General features: G+C 52.7%; 1 protein-coding gene across 4 annotated transcripts in view; it reads right to left on the bottom strand.

Annotated features, from left to right (window-relative positions):
* LOC100085192 (CYFIP-related Rac1 interactor A-like) overlaps positions 1–16,138 on the bottom strand; it is a 37,302-nt gene that overhangs the window by 18,203 nt on the left and 2,961 nt on the right. For 3 of the 4 annotated variants that reach the window (XM_029081259.2, XM_029081254.2, XM_029081257.2), the window contains exon 2: positions 2,215–2,299. The gene's annotated coding sequence lies outside the window, so the exon portion shown is untranslated. Of the gene's footprint in view, positions 1–2,214; positions 2,300–8,582; positions 8,679–16,138 lie in introns of those variants that run through there. The other variant, XM_029081256.2, reaches the window with a different exon arrangement.

Below are 16,138 nucleotides of genomic sequence, written 5' to 3'. Positions count from 1 at the left end.
TACTGTGCTCTGCACACGATAAGCACTTAATAGATACGATTGAATGAATGAATGAATGAATGAATGAATGAATGACTGGGATTCAGGAGTGGGACTCTTGTGTCTGCCCCAGCGCTTGGTGCCAATGCTCAGCACATAGTGAGTGCTTAACCGAAAGTATTATTATTGTTATTATTTATCACTATTATGATTATCGTTGCTGTGGTGGTTGTTAGACCTGGGTTCTAATCTCAGCCCTGCCACTGACCTGCTGTGGGACTTGGAGCAAATCACTGAACCACTCTGAGCCTCAGTCTCTGCATCTGTAAAATGGGGCTATCTGATCTCCCGCCCTCTTTTCTTCTATTTCAATGGCACTTTTGAAGTGCTTACTATGGGCCGGGCGCTGTACGAAGCACCGGAGTAGATACAAGCCACTCAAGTTGGACGCAGTCCATAGCCCACGTGGGGATCAAGACACTGTCCATTTTACAGATGAGGTAACCGAGGCACAGAGAAGTTAAATGACTTGCCCAAGGTCACACAGCAAACAGCAGAACAGGGATTAGAATCCAGTTCCTCTGTCTCCCAGGTCTGTGCGCTTTCCACTAGGCCACGCTGCTTCTCTGACTGTGAATTTGTTGAGGGAAGGGAATGCGCCTGTTTATTGCTATGTTGTATTGTCCCAGCCGCTTGGTACAGTGCTCTGCACACAGTAAGCGTTCAGTAATTCGATCGAGTGAGTGAATGAATGTGAATGAAAGCCTGGGAGTGCTCAATAAATACGACTGAATGAGTGAATATGATTGAAAAGCCAGGGAGCGCTCAGTAAATATGAATAAATGAATACGAATGAAAAGCCAGGAAGGGTTCAATGACTATGATCGAATGAATGAATACGTTTAACAAGTCAGGGAGCACTCAATAAATAGGAATGAATGAATATGAATGAAAAGCCAGGAGGTGCTCAATAAATACGATCGAATGAATGACTATGAACGGAAAGCTAGAGAGTGCTCAATAAATGCAATCGAATGAATGAATATGATTGAAAAGCCAGGGAGCACTCAATAAATATGAATGAATGAATATGAATGAAAAGCCAGGAAGTGCTCAATAAATATGGTTGCATGAATGAATGAATAGGATTGAAGAGCCGGGACACGCTCAATAAATACGGTTGAATGAATGAATGCCTATGAACGAAAAGCCAGGGAGTGCTCAATAAATACGATTGGATGAAAAGCCAGGGAGCGCTCAATAAATACGATTGAATGAATGAATATCTATGAATGAAAAGCCAGGGAGCGCTCAATAAATACGATTGGATGAAAAGCCAGGGAGCGCTCAATCAATACGGTTGAACGAATGAATGCTTATGAACGAAAAGCCAGGGAGCGCTCAATAAATACGATTGAACGAATGACTATCTATGAATGAAAAGCCAGGGAGCGCTCAATAAATACGATTGAACGAATGAATATCTATGAATGAAAAGCCAGGGAGCGCTCAATAAATACGATTGAATGAATGAATATCTATGAATGAAAAGCCAGGGAGCGCTCAATAAATACGATTGAACGAATGACTATCTATGAATGAAAAGCCAGGAAGCGCTCAATCAATACGATTGGATGAAAAGCCAGGGAGCGCTCAATCAATACGATTGGATGAATGAATGCCTATGAATGAGAAGTCAGGGACGGGGAGCACGTCCCATCTGATCACTGCCTACCGCCCCCAGCGATTAGCACCCAGTAAGCGCTTAATAAGTAGCAGGCGGACTACCGGCACTCTGAATTGGCCGCCCCCAACGCCCCGCCCGCGCAGGCCCCGCCCCCTGCGGGCCATCTGGGCTCTGATTGGTCCCTGGGCCCGGCGACCTGCCCGGACCAGCCAATCGGGACCTCGCTCCTCCGAGTCCGCCCCGCCCCCCAGGTGCCGCCGGGGTTCTGGGGCGCCCCCTGGCGGCCGCCGCAGCCGCCGACGGCGCCACCTGCTGGGGACGAGGAGCACCGACAGGCCGGGAGGCCTCCCTCCCAAAGGCCCAGTTGAGGGCCAAGGTTGCCCCTGCCCAGCCTCTCAGAGCCAATCGGCCACCCTGCCAACCAGGGCCCACCGCCTCCGGCCCGCATCTGGAGAGCCCTCCTGCCCTTCCTCCTGCCCGGCCCCTCCTCCAGAAGCACAGCCCCTGGCCCGCCTCCCCTCGAAACCCCCCGGGCCCGGCCTCCTCACCTCGATTTCCCACGCTCCAGACACCTCTAGGACAGGGACCGGGGCCGCGAGAGGCTCATCGATCGCTTCGTCGGCCGGCGGAGCGCTGCAGCGGGGAGGGGGAGACGCGGCGTCAGATCCGGGCCCGCCCGGGGACGTCGTGATGATAACCGTAAGAGCGATACCCGTGGCATTCGGTAAGTGCTCATTACGTGCCGGCCGCCGGGCCGAGCGTCGGGGTGGAGAGAAGCGAATGGGGTTGGACACAGTGGGGCTCACAGTCTCCATCCTCATCTTACAGACGACGTGACTGAGGCCCAGAGACGTGACCTGCCCGAGGTCACGCAGCGGACAAGTGTCGGAGCTGGGATTGGAACCCGTGACCTTCTGACTCCCGGGCCCGGGCTCTATCCACCGCGCCAGGCTGCCGCTTCTCGACCGATGCGGAACCGATGGAGTGGAGGTAAGAGCGGCCTCCGGTTCCTCAGACGGACGGACGGACACACAACCGCACACATACACACCCCTCCTTTCCCCTCTCCCAGCCTATCGAGGGCCACAACCGGCTGGGAAGAGGCCATCCGGTTCTAGAAGGAAGAATCTGGAGGACTCGGTCTACCCCTCCGCTAAATGGGGGAGGTCGTCCCGGTTCAAGCTGGTCCGCTTCGCTATGCCGCCAGACGTCTTTGTGAGGGCTGTTGGTATTTCCGCCACCAGCCTCAATCACTCGATTGTATTTATCGAGACCTTACTGGGTGCAGAGCACTGTACTAAGCGCTTGGAGAGGACGATGTACAAGAGCCGGTGGACACGTTCCCTCAGCTCCGGCCACCGAGTCTTGGAGTTTGGAAGCAGAGCCCGTGTTCGCGGGGACCTGGGAGGGGGGCGCGATGGCCCCGAAGTCAGTCAGAGCCCGTGTTCGCGGGGACCTGGGAGGGGGGCGCGATGGCCCCGAAGTCAGTCGTATTTATTGAGCGCTCACTGTGTGCAGAGCACTGTAGTAAGCGCTTGGGAGAGTACGATGCGATAATAGACACATTCCCTGCCCACAATGAACTTATAGTCTAGTGGAAGGGATGGAGGGAACCGAGGCCCTCTCAGGACACAGTCTAAGTTGTAGTGGTGGTGATATTTATTATTAATAATAATATTATTATAATATAATGATTATTATGGTATTTAAGCACTTACTGTGTAAAGTACCTGGCACAAAGTAAGCACTTAACAAATACCATCTTTTTTTTAACATGCCAGGCCCTGTTCTAAGCACTGGGGTGGGTACAAGCCAATCGGGTCGGACACAGTCCCTGTCCCACGTGGGGCTCACAATCTTAATACTCCTCAGATTTCCACTAAAGCTTCCATAGGACGCCACTGCAGAACCTATGAGACGTGGAATAATAATAATGGTGGTATTTTTGAATGGCTCACTACGTGCCAAGCACTGTACTAAGCCCCGGTGCAGATACGTGATTATTAGGTCGGACGCGGTCCCCGTCCCACTTGGGGCTCACAGTTTAAATAGGGAGGGAGATTATGTATTGATTCCCCATTTTACAGATGAGGAAAGTGAGGCCCAGAGAAGACCCAAAGTCACACAGCAGGCAAGTGGCCTGATTAGAACCCAGGTCCTCTGACTCCCAGGCCTGTGTTCTTTCCACTAAGCCCCACTGCTTCTCTAGGACATGTCATGACAAAAGTCATGGAACATTCTTCTGATGCGCCTGCGTTGGCAAAGGGGATTTTTGAGACTTTATCTATCCTCTTCCAGAGGCTTAGCACAGTGCTGTGCACACGTGAGCACTCAATAAAGACTGATTGATTGAGAGCCACCTGTGGCCACTCAATCCCCACCCCTCCCATCCTATTAAAATGAATTTTAATGGCCGTCTCCCCCTGAAGACTGGAAGCTTCTTGCGGGCAGGGATCGGGACTATCAACTCGATCGCATTATGCTCTGCGCATAGTAAGCGCTGAGCAGATACCATTAAAAGTAAGTCAGGAAATTCCATAGATCGGTTGATCTCAGCCAGTCCGGGGAATGCTGGGGAGGCTAAGGAGACCACGTCCACGCGATATGGTGGAATCAAGGCGGAGAAAGTCAGCCCATCCTCACCCCACTGGGAGCCAAAAGGGGATCCCAATCCACATCCCGATGGGTCACCGGTTGGATCCACTTCCCAGTGGGCTGTTTGGATTTTGCCGGTTTTAACTTCCGCCCGCTCTTCCCAAGACGCAGTTTTCTCTCCCAAAAGCCTGGCGTCACCCGAGAGACCTCCCCCCGAGAGGCTTGTTTTCATTCGGGGCCCCGGAACGATCTTGGGGATTCCCCGGCAAGGTAGAGCATCCGAACCTCAAAACCCAGGGGACCACTCTGTCCTCCGTGGTTTTTTGGGACGTCGACGGCGGTAGATAAAGACACAGGCACTATAAAACCCGTCAGTCTCTCAGTGATATTTCCCGAGTGTAAACTCTTGGGAACTGTACCATCATAATAATGATGATGGGTGTGCCAAGCACTGTTCTAAGCACTGCGATAAAACTAGAAGGCAACATGGCTCCTGCCCTCAAAGATCCTATAATCTCATGGGAGAGAGGGAGAGAATCAAATCGATCGAGCACTTACTGTGTGCAGAGCACTGTACCGAGATCTTGGGAGAATCCAATTATGAGAAGCAGCGTGGCTTAGTGGAAGGAGCCCGGGCTTGGGTTCTAATCCTAGCTCCGCCCCTTGTCTGCTGTGTGACCTCGGACAAGCTACTTCGCTTCTCTGTGCCTCAGTTCCCTCATCTGTAAAAGGGGGATGAAGACTGTGAGCCCCACGTGGGACAACCTGATGACCTTCTATCTACCCCTGCGCTTAGAACAGTGCTTGGCACATAGTAAGCGCTTAACAAATACCATAATTATTATTATTATTATTATACAACAGAGTTGGGAAAAACACATTCCCCGCCCACAAGAAGCTTACATTCTAGAGAGGGAGACCGACATTAATATAAATAAATTGATTGCGGATACATACGTAAGTGCTGTGGAGCCAGCGGGGTGAGACGGGAATAAGGAACAAGGATATAACTCTTAAGAGCAAGACTACGGATGATTTAAAAAATGAATAAATATGTGAATAAATAAGGAGTGTAGCTAGAACATATATCAGTGATTTTTTTTATGGTGTTGGTTAAACGCTTACTATGTACCAGGCACTCGACTCTGCCACTTGTCAGCTGTGTGACTGTGGGCAAGTCACTTCACTTCTCTGGGCCTCAGTGACCTCATCTGTAAAATGGGGATGAAGACTGTGAGCCTCACGTGGGACAACCCGATGACCCTGTATCTCCCCCAGCGCTTAGAACAGTGCTCTGCACATAGTAAGCGCTTAACAAATACCAACGTCATTATTTACTAAGCACCGGAGTAGATACACACTAACCAGGCTGGTCACAGACCATGACCCGTATGGGGCTCGCAGCCCTCATCTTCATTTTACAGATGAGGTAACTGAGGTACAGAAAAGTGAAGTGACTTGTCCAAGGTCACACAGTAGCGGATTTGTAGGTCAGTAGACCGTAAATATAATGCCGCGGGTAGATGTACAAAGCTCAGGTGCTAAAGGTGGCTGTGGGGTTGATGTGAACGTGAGGAGGTGAGAATTCAGCACGGAAGGCTTCCTGGAGGAGGTGGAATTTGGGGGGGGGCGTCTCGGAAAAAGGGCAGAGTCATTCTTCCCAAGCCAGAGCGCAAGGTCTCGAGAAGTAACCCACCTCCCTTCTCGTGTTCTATCTTGGTGTTGAGGACCAAGGAATCCAGATCACTATGGCAACAGATAAAAATGCTTCTTGAAGGCGTTGCTCCGCTCGGGCTCCCGCTCCCCGTGTTTAGCAGATGAGGGACCCTGGAACTCTTGCTAACTGGAGCGCCAAGATGGAGGACGCTCAAGCCCCGGTCCGCCGGCGCAGGGCAGAGGAAGTTTCCAATCCCCGTACCGGATGCCATAACAGTCTGGGGGTCTGTCACCTCCCTGGTCCGGCGGGACCCCGGCCCATGAGCTCAGCCCCGCCCTGGCCTAGTGGCCTGAGCCCGGGCCCGGGACTCAGAGGAACCGGGTTCTAATCCCGGATCTGCCACTTGCCTGCTGTGTGACTTTGGGCAAGTCACTTCACTGCTCTGGGCCTCAGTTTCCCCCTCGGTAAAATGGGGATTCAATCCCCGTTCTCCCTTTTACTTAGTCTGTGAGCTCCATGAGGGGCAGGGACCATTGTCTAACACGGTTACTTTCTACGTACCCTGACGCCTAGAACAGTGCTTGACACGCTGCTTAACAAATACCACAATCATCGTTATTATTATTAGTCAGTTTTCACAGCATCTACCACATGTCTTCTGTCACTTAATGTTGGTATTTGTTAAGCGCTTACTATGTGCAGAGCACTGTTCTAAGCGCTGGGTAGATACAGGGTAATCAGGTTGTCCCACGTGGGGCTCACAGTCTTCATCCCCATTTTATAGATGAGGTAACTGAGGCCCAGAGAAGTGAAGTGATTTGCCCACAGTCACACAGCTGACAAGTGGCAGAGCCGGGATTCAAACCCATGACCTCTGACTCCCAAGCCCGGGCTCTTTCCACTGAGCCACGCTGCTAGCTCCTTGAGGGCAGGGATCATATTTAATAATTCTACTGCGTCAATTGATCCATCGTATTTATTGTGTCCTCACTATGTGCGATACACTGACTAAATGCTTGAGAAAGGACGATATAACTGTGTCCAACCCAATTACCTTGTATCTACCCCAGTGCTTAGGATATAGTAAGCGCTTAACAAATGCCATAATAATTATTGGTAGTAGTAATAATAATGATCAACTTCACTAAGTTCCAGAGGTCCTCCAGTGCTCAATGGGATCCCCCAGGTCCTCAGAGGCGACCCTGCTGTCGGACAAGACGCCCCTCCACCCCCTCACCCTCCAAAACTCCTCCCGTGTGCCGCGGGGGCGGGAAGGATCATGGGCAGCGTCAAGTCTGGGCCCAGCCCAGACTCATTCACAGCCCCGCCGCCGAAAACCTGGTTTCACTTCAGCTCCGTCGCTCCGCAGCCTCCTGGGATCGTCCTGGCACCGAGCCGTTTTTGCCGAGGACTCGACGTCAACCCGGCCGGGGAGGGAGAGGGGCAGAGGCTCTCCTCTCCCTGGGCCGGAGGGAAGGGAGAGCAGGGGGAGCGGGCGGGCTCGGCTCTGCGGGAGGGAAAATGCCATCTGGGGACGATGGACGGGTTTGGTCGCGGGGACTTAGGAGTCCTTGACGGGATGGGAGCTTCGGAGAGCGGCGGGGCTAAGGCGCTGGCACAGCTGCTGGAGAGACTGGAGTCTGACGGGACAGACGGGGGTGGAAGCTGCTGGAGGGACATTGGTAATAATTAAGAAGCAGCGTGGCTCAGTGGCAAGAGCCCGGGCTTGGGAGTCAGAGGTCATGGGTTCTAAACTCAGCTCCGCCACTTGTCTGCTGCGTGACTCTGGGAAAGTCACTTCGCTTCTCTGGGCCTCAGTTCCCTCCTCTGTAAAATGGGGATTAACTGTGAGCCCCACGTGGGACAATCCGATTGCCCGTATCTCCCCCAGCGCTTAGAACAGTGCTCTGCACATAGTACGTGCTTAACAAATGCCAACGTTGTTATTCCCACTAGGCTACGCTGCTTCCCTAGGGAGAATTACCTTTGCGAGGGCGATGCTATGCCCGGGGTGCTGCTGAGGATTAGGGGACTCAAAGTGATGCCTGTGACTTGTGTGTGTTTGTGTAATCCTAAAACTTCAAAGGATTGGGCTGGGAGTCACACCTGTGATGATAATAATAATAATGATAAAAAATAGTGTATTTGTTAAGGGCTATACCAGACATTATACTTGACTAGATACAAGATAATCAGGTCAGAGAGAGTCCCTGCCCCACATGGGGCTCAAAGTCCAAGGCGCAGGCACTGAACCCCCATTTTACACAAAAGGAAACCGAACCATACAGAAGCTAAGAGATTTGCCCAAGGTCACGCAGCAGGTACCTGGCAGAGCTGGGAGTAGGACCCAGGTCTCCTGGCCCCCAGCCCCGTGCTCTTTCAACTAGGCCACGTTCCTTCTAGTCCCGGCTCTGCCCTAGTTCGCCGTCTGACCCGGGGCAAGTCACTTAACCCTCCCCGGCCCTCGTGGGCAGGTGACAGTCTCTGCCTCCGGTGGATTTCCCAAGGACGCGGGCATCGGGACGAACGAGATCACGCGGCTCAGGCGCCCCGGGCGCCGAACATCCGGAATGCCCGGTCTCGGTGGTGGGGGCTGCCCCTTTCCCGATCCGGCTCCATCCAAGCCGCCCCCCCGCCCCTCCGTCCCTCCCTCCCTCCACTCACTGCGGGATCGGATCCCCTCTGCATCCGCTTTTCTTCTCAGGTAGCTCGCTGACTAGTGAAGCTAACCCACCAAATGCCGGAAAGATATTTTTGGCTCTCCCCAAAAGCGGGGAGGGGCGCCGGCCTCAAGGACAAAGCAAGGTGGAGCGGACCGGGGGGGTCCCGGAGGGGAGTGGTCCGAGCTCCCGGCTTGAGCCACAAGGAAACAGAGGACCGGGCAGGGAGGGGAGAAGCCAGCCGAGACGTCAGCCCGGCCCGGCTGCTCGGCTCTGCAGATGGAGGAGTCGCAGGTGGCGGAAGGGAAGGAGGAGAAGAAGGGGTGATCCCTCCTGGGGAAGGAACAGAAAAACAAAAAGGGGGTCGGGGGCCCCCGGGTGGTTTATGGAATCGGCCCATCTGGAGGCAGGGGGCTGGACCGGATGACCTCCAACTCTAAGGGAAGCAGCATGGTCTAGTGGAAAGAGCGCAGGCCCGCGAATCACGGGGCGTGGCTTCTAACTCTCTGCCACATGTCTGCTGTGGGACTTTGGGCAACTCGCTTCACTTCTCTCCGCCTCAGTTCCCTCATCTGTAAAATGGGGATTAAGGCTGCGAGTCCCATGTGGGAGAGGGACCGCGTCCAACCTGAGCCCGTTGTTGGGTAGGGATTGTCTCTGTTGCCGAATTGTATTTTCCAAGCGCTTAATACAGTGCTCTGCCCACAGTAAGTGCTCAATAAATAGGATAGAATGAATGATTACCGCTTATCTACCCCAGTGCTTAGAACAGTGCTTGGTACATACTAAGCATTTAACAAATACCCAATGATTATTCTTATTATCGACTTTGGGATGCAGCTCCTGCTTTAATGGCTGCCCTGGCCTCTCGTGCCCTGGTGACCTTTGGGGCGGTTTGTTCCCGCCGGTCTCCCCCTGCTTCCAAACAAGAGGCTGAGGGTCCATTGTTTTGAGGTGAGAAGGAGCAGAGGCGAGGGTTGGAGGCATTGCTATTGCCGGGGGCCTGACCTCTCCCTCCATTTCGAGAGGCTCTCGGTTTTTTGGCTAAGTGGCTCGCTCCCCAAAAACTAGGTGACAGTCCTCCTCATTAAACCGGAGTGCGGCCCTGACCCAGGACTGGCTTCCCGACGGGATCCGGGGGCCGGGAACACGCCAAGTGAGCGGCGGTGCTGCCTGGTCTGTGTCCCCACCTGGCTCACCCCGCTCCTATCCTGTTCTGGATTAGGTGAGGAGCCCAGAGGGGCAAGGGCTGGGTTTAGTCCCGGCACGGGGGAAGATAATAATAATAATTTGGTATTTGTTAAGCGCTTACTATGTGCAGAGCACTGTTCTAAGCGCTGGGGTAGCCACAGGGGAATCAGGTGGCCCCACGTGGGGCTCACAGTCTTAATCCCCATTTTACAGATGAGGTAACTGAGGCACAGAGAAGTGAAGTGACTTGCCCACAGTCACACAGCTGACAGGTGGCAGATCTGGGATTCGAACCCAAGACCTCTGACTCCAAAGCCCGTGCTCTTTCCACTGAGCCACGCTGTTTCTCTAATAATAACAGCGATGGTATTTGTTACGCGCTTACTACGCACCAGGAACTGTACTGGGCTGGATACAAGCAACTCGGGTTGGACACAGTCCCTGTCCCACATGGGGCTCACTGTCTCAATCCCCATTTTACAGATGAGGGAACTGAGGCACGGAGAAGTAAAGCGACTTGCCTAAGGTCACTCAGCAGACAAGTGTTGGAGCGGGGATTGGAACCCATGACCTTCTGAATCCCAGACCCGTGCCGAGAGTCATGGCATCTTCCCAGTGGTCTGCGTGGCATCCAGGGTCTCCCCTGAGGGGGCCGGGGTGTGGTCTCATGATGGGGGTTTAAAACTTTGTCCCACCATGGGTGTCTCTATCTGTTGCCAAATTGTCCATTCCAAGCGCTTAGTAGAGTGCTCTGCCCATCGTAAGCACTCAATAAATATTATTGAATGAATAAATGAATGAATTGCCGAGAAGGGCCAACTGAAAGCATTCTCTCCCACTCCAGATCCACCACTCGTCCGCTGTGAGACCTCAGGCAAGTCACTTAACTTCTCTGTGCCTCAGTTGGGACAGGGGTTCTGGGAAAAACCGGTCCGTGGTCTGTTGCTGGACGGTTCCCTCTGCAGGAACGGCTAAGCCCCGACCTGGGGTTGGGAAGGTCCCAAGATTCTGGCGGGATTCAAGTCCCCAGCTGGGCTCAGGATGCCCTGATAGGGAGGCAGTGTGGCATAGTGGAAAGAGCACAGGAGACCCGGGTTCCAGTCTCTCCCCGGCCGATCGTCTGCTGTGGGACCGTGGGCGGGTCACCTAGCTTCTGTGTGCCTCAGTGACCTGTAAAATGGAGACCCAATCCATGTTCTTCCCTCCATCTTCAACTGTGAGCCCCAGTTGGGTTAGGGACCCTGTGTGATCTCGATTAGCCTGTACCAGACCCAGTGCTCAGCATGGGATTGGAACATAGTAGGTGCTGAACAAGTACAGCGGTGTGACTTTGGGCTAGTCACTTAACTTCTCTGTGCCTCAGTTACCTCCTCTGGAAAATGGGGATCGAGACTGTGAGCCTCACGTGGGACAACCTGATTACCCTGTATCTACCCCGGCGCTTACAACAGTGCTCTGCACATAGTAAGCGCTTAACAAATACCAACACTATTATTATTATTACAGCATGGCCTAGTGGATAGAGCCCAGGCCTGGGCAGCAGAAGGACCTGGGTTCTGATTCCGGCTCCCCCACTTGTGCGCTGCGTAACCTTGCGCAAGTCATTTCACTTCTCTGGGACTCAAGAGAAGACCCGATAATCTTGAGCTCTGAACACGGAGCCCGACGTTGGGCAGGGATGGTCTCTACCTGTTGCCAAATTGTACTTCCCGAGCGCTTAGTACAGTGCTCTGCACACTGTAAGCGCTCGATAAATACGATTGAATAAATGAATGGTAAACGCTCAATAAATACAACTGGCTGTCTCAGAGCCACTCCCCACAGTCGTTTTTCAGTTCTTCAGAGGATCTTCCTTGCCAGCTTCCTGGAGACTGTGCCCTTTCAACCACATCCTCCCTTCCCTCCCCACCCCCCGAAACACCCTCCCCTACTCTCCACCTGCTTCTCGACCTGGGATTGCCGCATTGTCCGCCTGCCCCATCGATTCCAGACTCGGGACTTCCGGGATAATCAGATCATCTCCAGCAAACGAATCATGAAAGGATCTTATTTCCTCCGAATGCACCCTCTCCCTCTCTCCTCTCATGATGCTCACTCTAGTCTGTCCCATTTTTCCCAAATCTCTAACAGGGAATGATTCTCCAGGGGTTTGATATCCCGGCCCCTGTCCCCGCTGCCCATCTCCTCCCCAGTCACGGGCTCTGGTTAGAGCAGCAAGCCCGAGGCGGGGGGTCGGGGCAGGGGGTGGTAGCTACAGTTTACTACACAGATGTTGATCCTGCCCCAAAACATCACAGATGCCACCCTCCCACCCCCCCAACAGCCCCTCACCCACCTGCTAAGAGGGTCAGCTCCAAGGAGGCGGGGAGTACATCACTTCTTTGTATTCATTTAGCCGTATTTATAATAATCATAATGTGGGCATTTGTTAAAGCGCTTACTATGTGCCAAGCACTGTTCTAAGCCCTGGGGAGGATACAAGGTCATCAGGTGGTCCCACGTGGGGCTCACAGTCTTCATCCCCATTTTACAGATGAGGTCACTGAGGCACAGAGAGGTGAAGTAATAATAATAATAACGTTGGTATCTGTTAAGCGGTTACTATGTGCCGAGCACTGTTCTAAGCGCTGGGGTAGATACAGGGAAATCAGGTTGTCCCACGTGAGGCTCACAGTCTGAATCCCCATTCTACAGATGAGGTAACAGGCACCGAGAAGTGAAGTGACTTGCCCAAAGTCACACCGCTGACATGCGGCGGAGCTGGGATTTGAACCCATGATTCCTGACTCCCCAGCCCGTACTCTTTCCACTGAGCCACGCTGCTTCTCTAAATAAATGATGGTATTTGTTGAGTGCTTATTCTGTGCCAAGCACTGTTCTAAGCGCTGGGGGAGATACGGGGTTATCAGGTTGTCCCAGGTGGGGCTCACGGTCTTAATCCCCATTTTACAGATGAGGTAACTGAGGCACAGAGAAGTTAAGTGACTTGCCCAAGGCCACACAGCAGACAAGTGGCAGAGCTGGAATTAGAACCCATGTCCCCCGACTCCCAAGCCCGTGCTCCTTCCACTAAGCCACGCTTACTGTGTGCGAAGCACTATCCTAAGCAATTGGGAGAGCATAACAATAAACAGACACATTCCCTGCCCACAATGAGGTTACAGTCTAGAGGACTTGGTACAGTCTCAAGCGTTTGATACAATGTACTGCCCTCAGCGGGGGCTTCGTAAAATCTATTTCCAAAACCCAAACTAATCCCCGACACTGTGGTTTGGTCATTAAGGTGACTCAATCAATCAATCGGTCGTATTTATTGAGTGCTTACGTGGGCAGGGCTTGGGAGAGTACAACACAGCAGAATAAGCAGAGAGAAGCAGCGTGGCTTAGTGGAAAGAGTCCCGGCCCTGGGAGTCACAGGTCGCGGGTTCTAATCCCGGCTCCGCCACTTATCAGCTGTGTGACTTTGGGCAAGTCACATCCCTTCTCTGTGCCTCAATTACCTCATCTGTAAAATGGGGATTAAGACTGTGAGCCCCACGTGGGACAACCTGATCACCTTGTATCCGCCCAGCTCTTAGAACAGTGCTTTGCACATAGTAAGCGCTTAACAAATGCTTTATTATATTAAATACGATTGATTCTCTTAGAACATCATTCAGACCTTCGAGTATGGCTCTAAACAGACTACTTCCAACTTCCAGCACCAGCTCCATTAATGCTCCTGCAACAATCTTCCAAATAAACCCCCGAATGCCAAATCTATTTCATTAGGGCCATGGGCAAGTTACTTAATCTCGCTGTGCCTCAGTTCCCTCATCTGCAAAATGGGGATTCAATACCTGTTCTCCCTCCCATGTGGGATCTGATTATCTTGCATCAGTCAGTTGTATTTATTGAGCGCTTACTGGGTGCACAGCGCTGTACTAAGCGCTTGGGCGAGTTCGATATAACAATACAATGAGTTTATGGTCTAGAGGGGAAGAGAAATCCAGGGTCAGGCAGGGGGAGATGCAACAGCAGAGGAGGAGGGAAGAAAAAGAGGGAAGCTTGTGCAGAGCCGTGAAGAAGGAGGGAGAGGGAGCGAGCTTTGTTCTGGAGAGCTCGCTGTGGGCAGCAATGTGTCTGTTGTTATATTGTACTCTCCCAAGCGCTTAGTACAGTGCTTTGCACCCAATATGTGCTCAAGAAATACAGTTGAATGAATGAATGAATGAATGAATGGAGTGCTGAGCGAATCAAGGTCGCCATCAAAGAACCAATTTTCCAGGCAGTCCCGATGATTCCCTCCCTGCCACACCTCTCCTGGCTCCACTGAGAGGCTCCTCTCCAGACCTCCTGCCTCATTCGCCTCAGGGACTGCTGGATCAAATTCCCTTCTCCCTGCCCTCCTCTCGAACGGGTGCCCAGACAACTGCCCCCCAGCTAAGGGTGACCCAGCCCCCTTGCCCTCCCCTTTCCTAATTACGCCCACCATACCGCATCGTTATGAATATATAGTTAGTGCAGCCTGAGGAAAGGAACACCAGATGGAAAACCCCGGCTCGAGCACTCTCCCGCTGTGTGACCTTGAGCAAGTCCCTTAACCCCCCTGGGCCTCAGTTTCCCCACTGCTAAATGGCGATCCCTTTGGTGTCTCTTGGGGCAGGTACAGGGGAGACCTTTTGAGCTACTTGAAAAAGGGCTTTATGAAATCAAGGAATTGCTCGAAATCGTGAATCATGAATCTGGAGGGCACCCGACACAGCGATGCTTTGTTTAGGTAAAGGAGGTGAACAATGAATAATAGTTATGGTATTTGTTAAGTGCTTACTATGTGCTGAGCACTGTTCTACGCGCTGGGGTAGATATAGGGTAATCAGATTGTCCCACGTGGGGCTCGCATTTTTTAATTCCCATTTTTACAGATGGGGTAACTGAGGCACAGAGAAGTAAAGTGACTTGGCCAAGGTTGCACAGCAGAAAAGTGGCAGAGCCGGGATCAGAACCCGTGACCTCTGACTCCCAAGCCGGCGCTCTTTCCACTAAGCCACGCCCCTTCTCTAGTGAAATGAATGAAATCATTTAGATCGGTCCCAAAGGAGTCCATCAACTAGCTTCCACCCATTTTGGAGCCGCTCGGTCCCGGGGCAGCCAAAGTTCCTCTCTACTTGCCTGAATTCCGTTGTTACTCATCCTGGGCGAGTGGGCTATTTGCAAGGTGGGATGACTGCCCAAAGTGGTCCGTGACAAAACCGCAAGCTCGCTGTGGGCAGGGAATGTGCCTGTTTCTTGTTATATTGTACTCTCCCGAGCACTTAGTACGCAGTGCTCTGCACACAGTAAGTGCTCAGTGAATACGACTGAATGAACGAGTACCCAGCTGGATGGCCAAGTCCTTCTGGGGAACGTGGCCCGGGTGCAAGAAATGACAGAGCAGCAGTTCAGAAAAAGCCCCTTCCCCTCCTCCCGATTCTCTCCAAAGTCTCCCGGATTCTGCCGTCGGCCCACTGCAGCAGCGACAGCAGCAACTCATTCATTCATTCATTCATTCATTCGATCGTATTTATTGAGCGCTTTCTGGGTGCAGAGCACTGTACCAAGCTCTTGGGAAAGTACAGTGCAACAATAAATAGTGATATTTCCTGCCCACAACGAGCTTACAGTCTAGAGCGCGAGACAGACATTAATACAGATCAATAAATGACAGACAGGGACATAAGCGCTGCGGGACTGGGAGGGGAGCAAAGGGAGCGAGTCAGGGTGATGCAGAAGGGAGTGGGAGATGAGGACAAGTGGGGCTGAGTCTGGGAAGGCCTCTCGGAGGAGATGGGCTTTCGGGGGAGAGTAAATGTCTGTCGGATTAGAGGAGGGAGGGTGTTCCAGGCCAAAGGCAGGATGTGGGCGAGGGGTGGGCGGTGAGACAGGCAAGACTCCAACTCAAGCCTGGTCAGGTCACCTCGGGTCATCCTGGCCCCCGGGGAAGTCCTGCCAGCCGGGGCTGGGAAAGGCAGAAGGCCTGATCCGGCCCCACCCCCTCACCCCCCTGAGATGTGCTGGGAGACCGATCGTTGTATTCGTTAAGCACTTATTCTGTGTCAAACGCTGTCCTAAGCACTGGGGAAGGAACAAGTTAATTAGGTCGGACCCAGTCCCTGTCTCTCATGGGGCTCACAGTCTAAGTAGGAGGGAGGACAGGTAACCCCATTTTACAGTTGAGGAAATGGAGGAACAGAGAAGTGAAGTGACTTGCCCAAGGTTACACAAGCAAGGAGCCGGGATTAGAACCCTGCTCTTTCCGACTCCCAGGCCTGTGCTCTCTCACCATTTGGCCACGCTGCTTCTTTGGAGCGAGCCAAGGGCCGGGCCAAAGGGTAGAGTTAGAGGTCCTGG

The sequence above is a fragment of the Ornithorhynchus anatinus genome, chromosome 16 (genome assembly GCF_004115215.2).
Source record: "Ornithorhynchus anatinus isolate Pmale09 chromosome 16, mOrnAna1.pri.v4, whole genome shotgun sequence".
NCBI classification, from domain to species: Eukaryota; Metazoa; Chordata; class Mammalia; order Monotremata; family Ornithorhynchidae; genus Ornithorhynchus; species Ornithorhynchus anatinus.
This window is presented reverse-complemented; position numbering and strand designations above follow the sequence as displayed.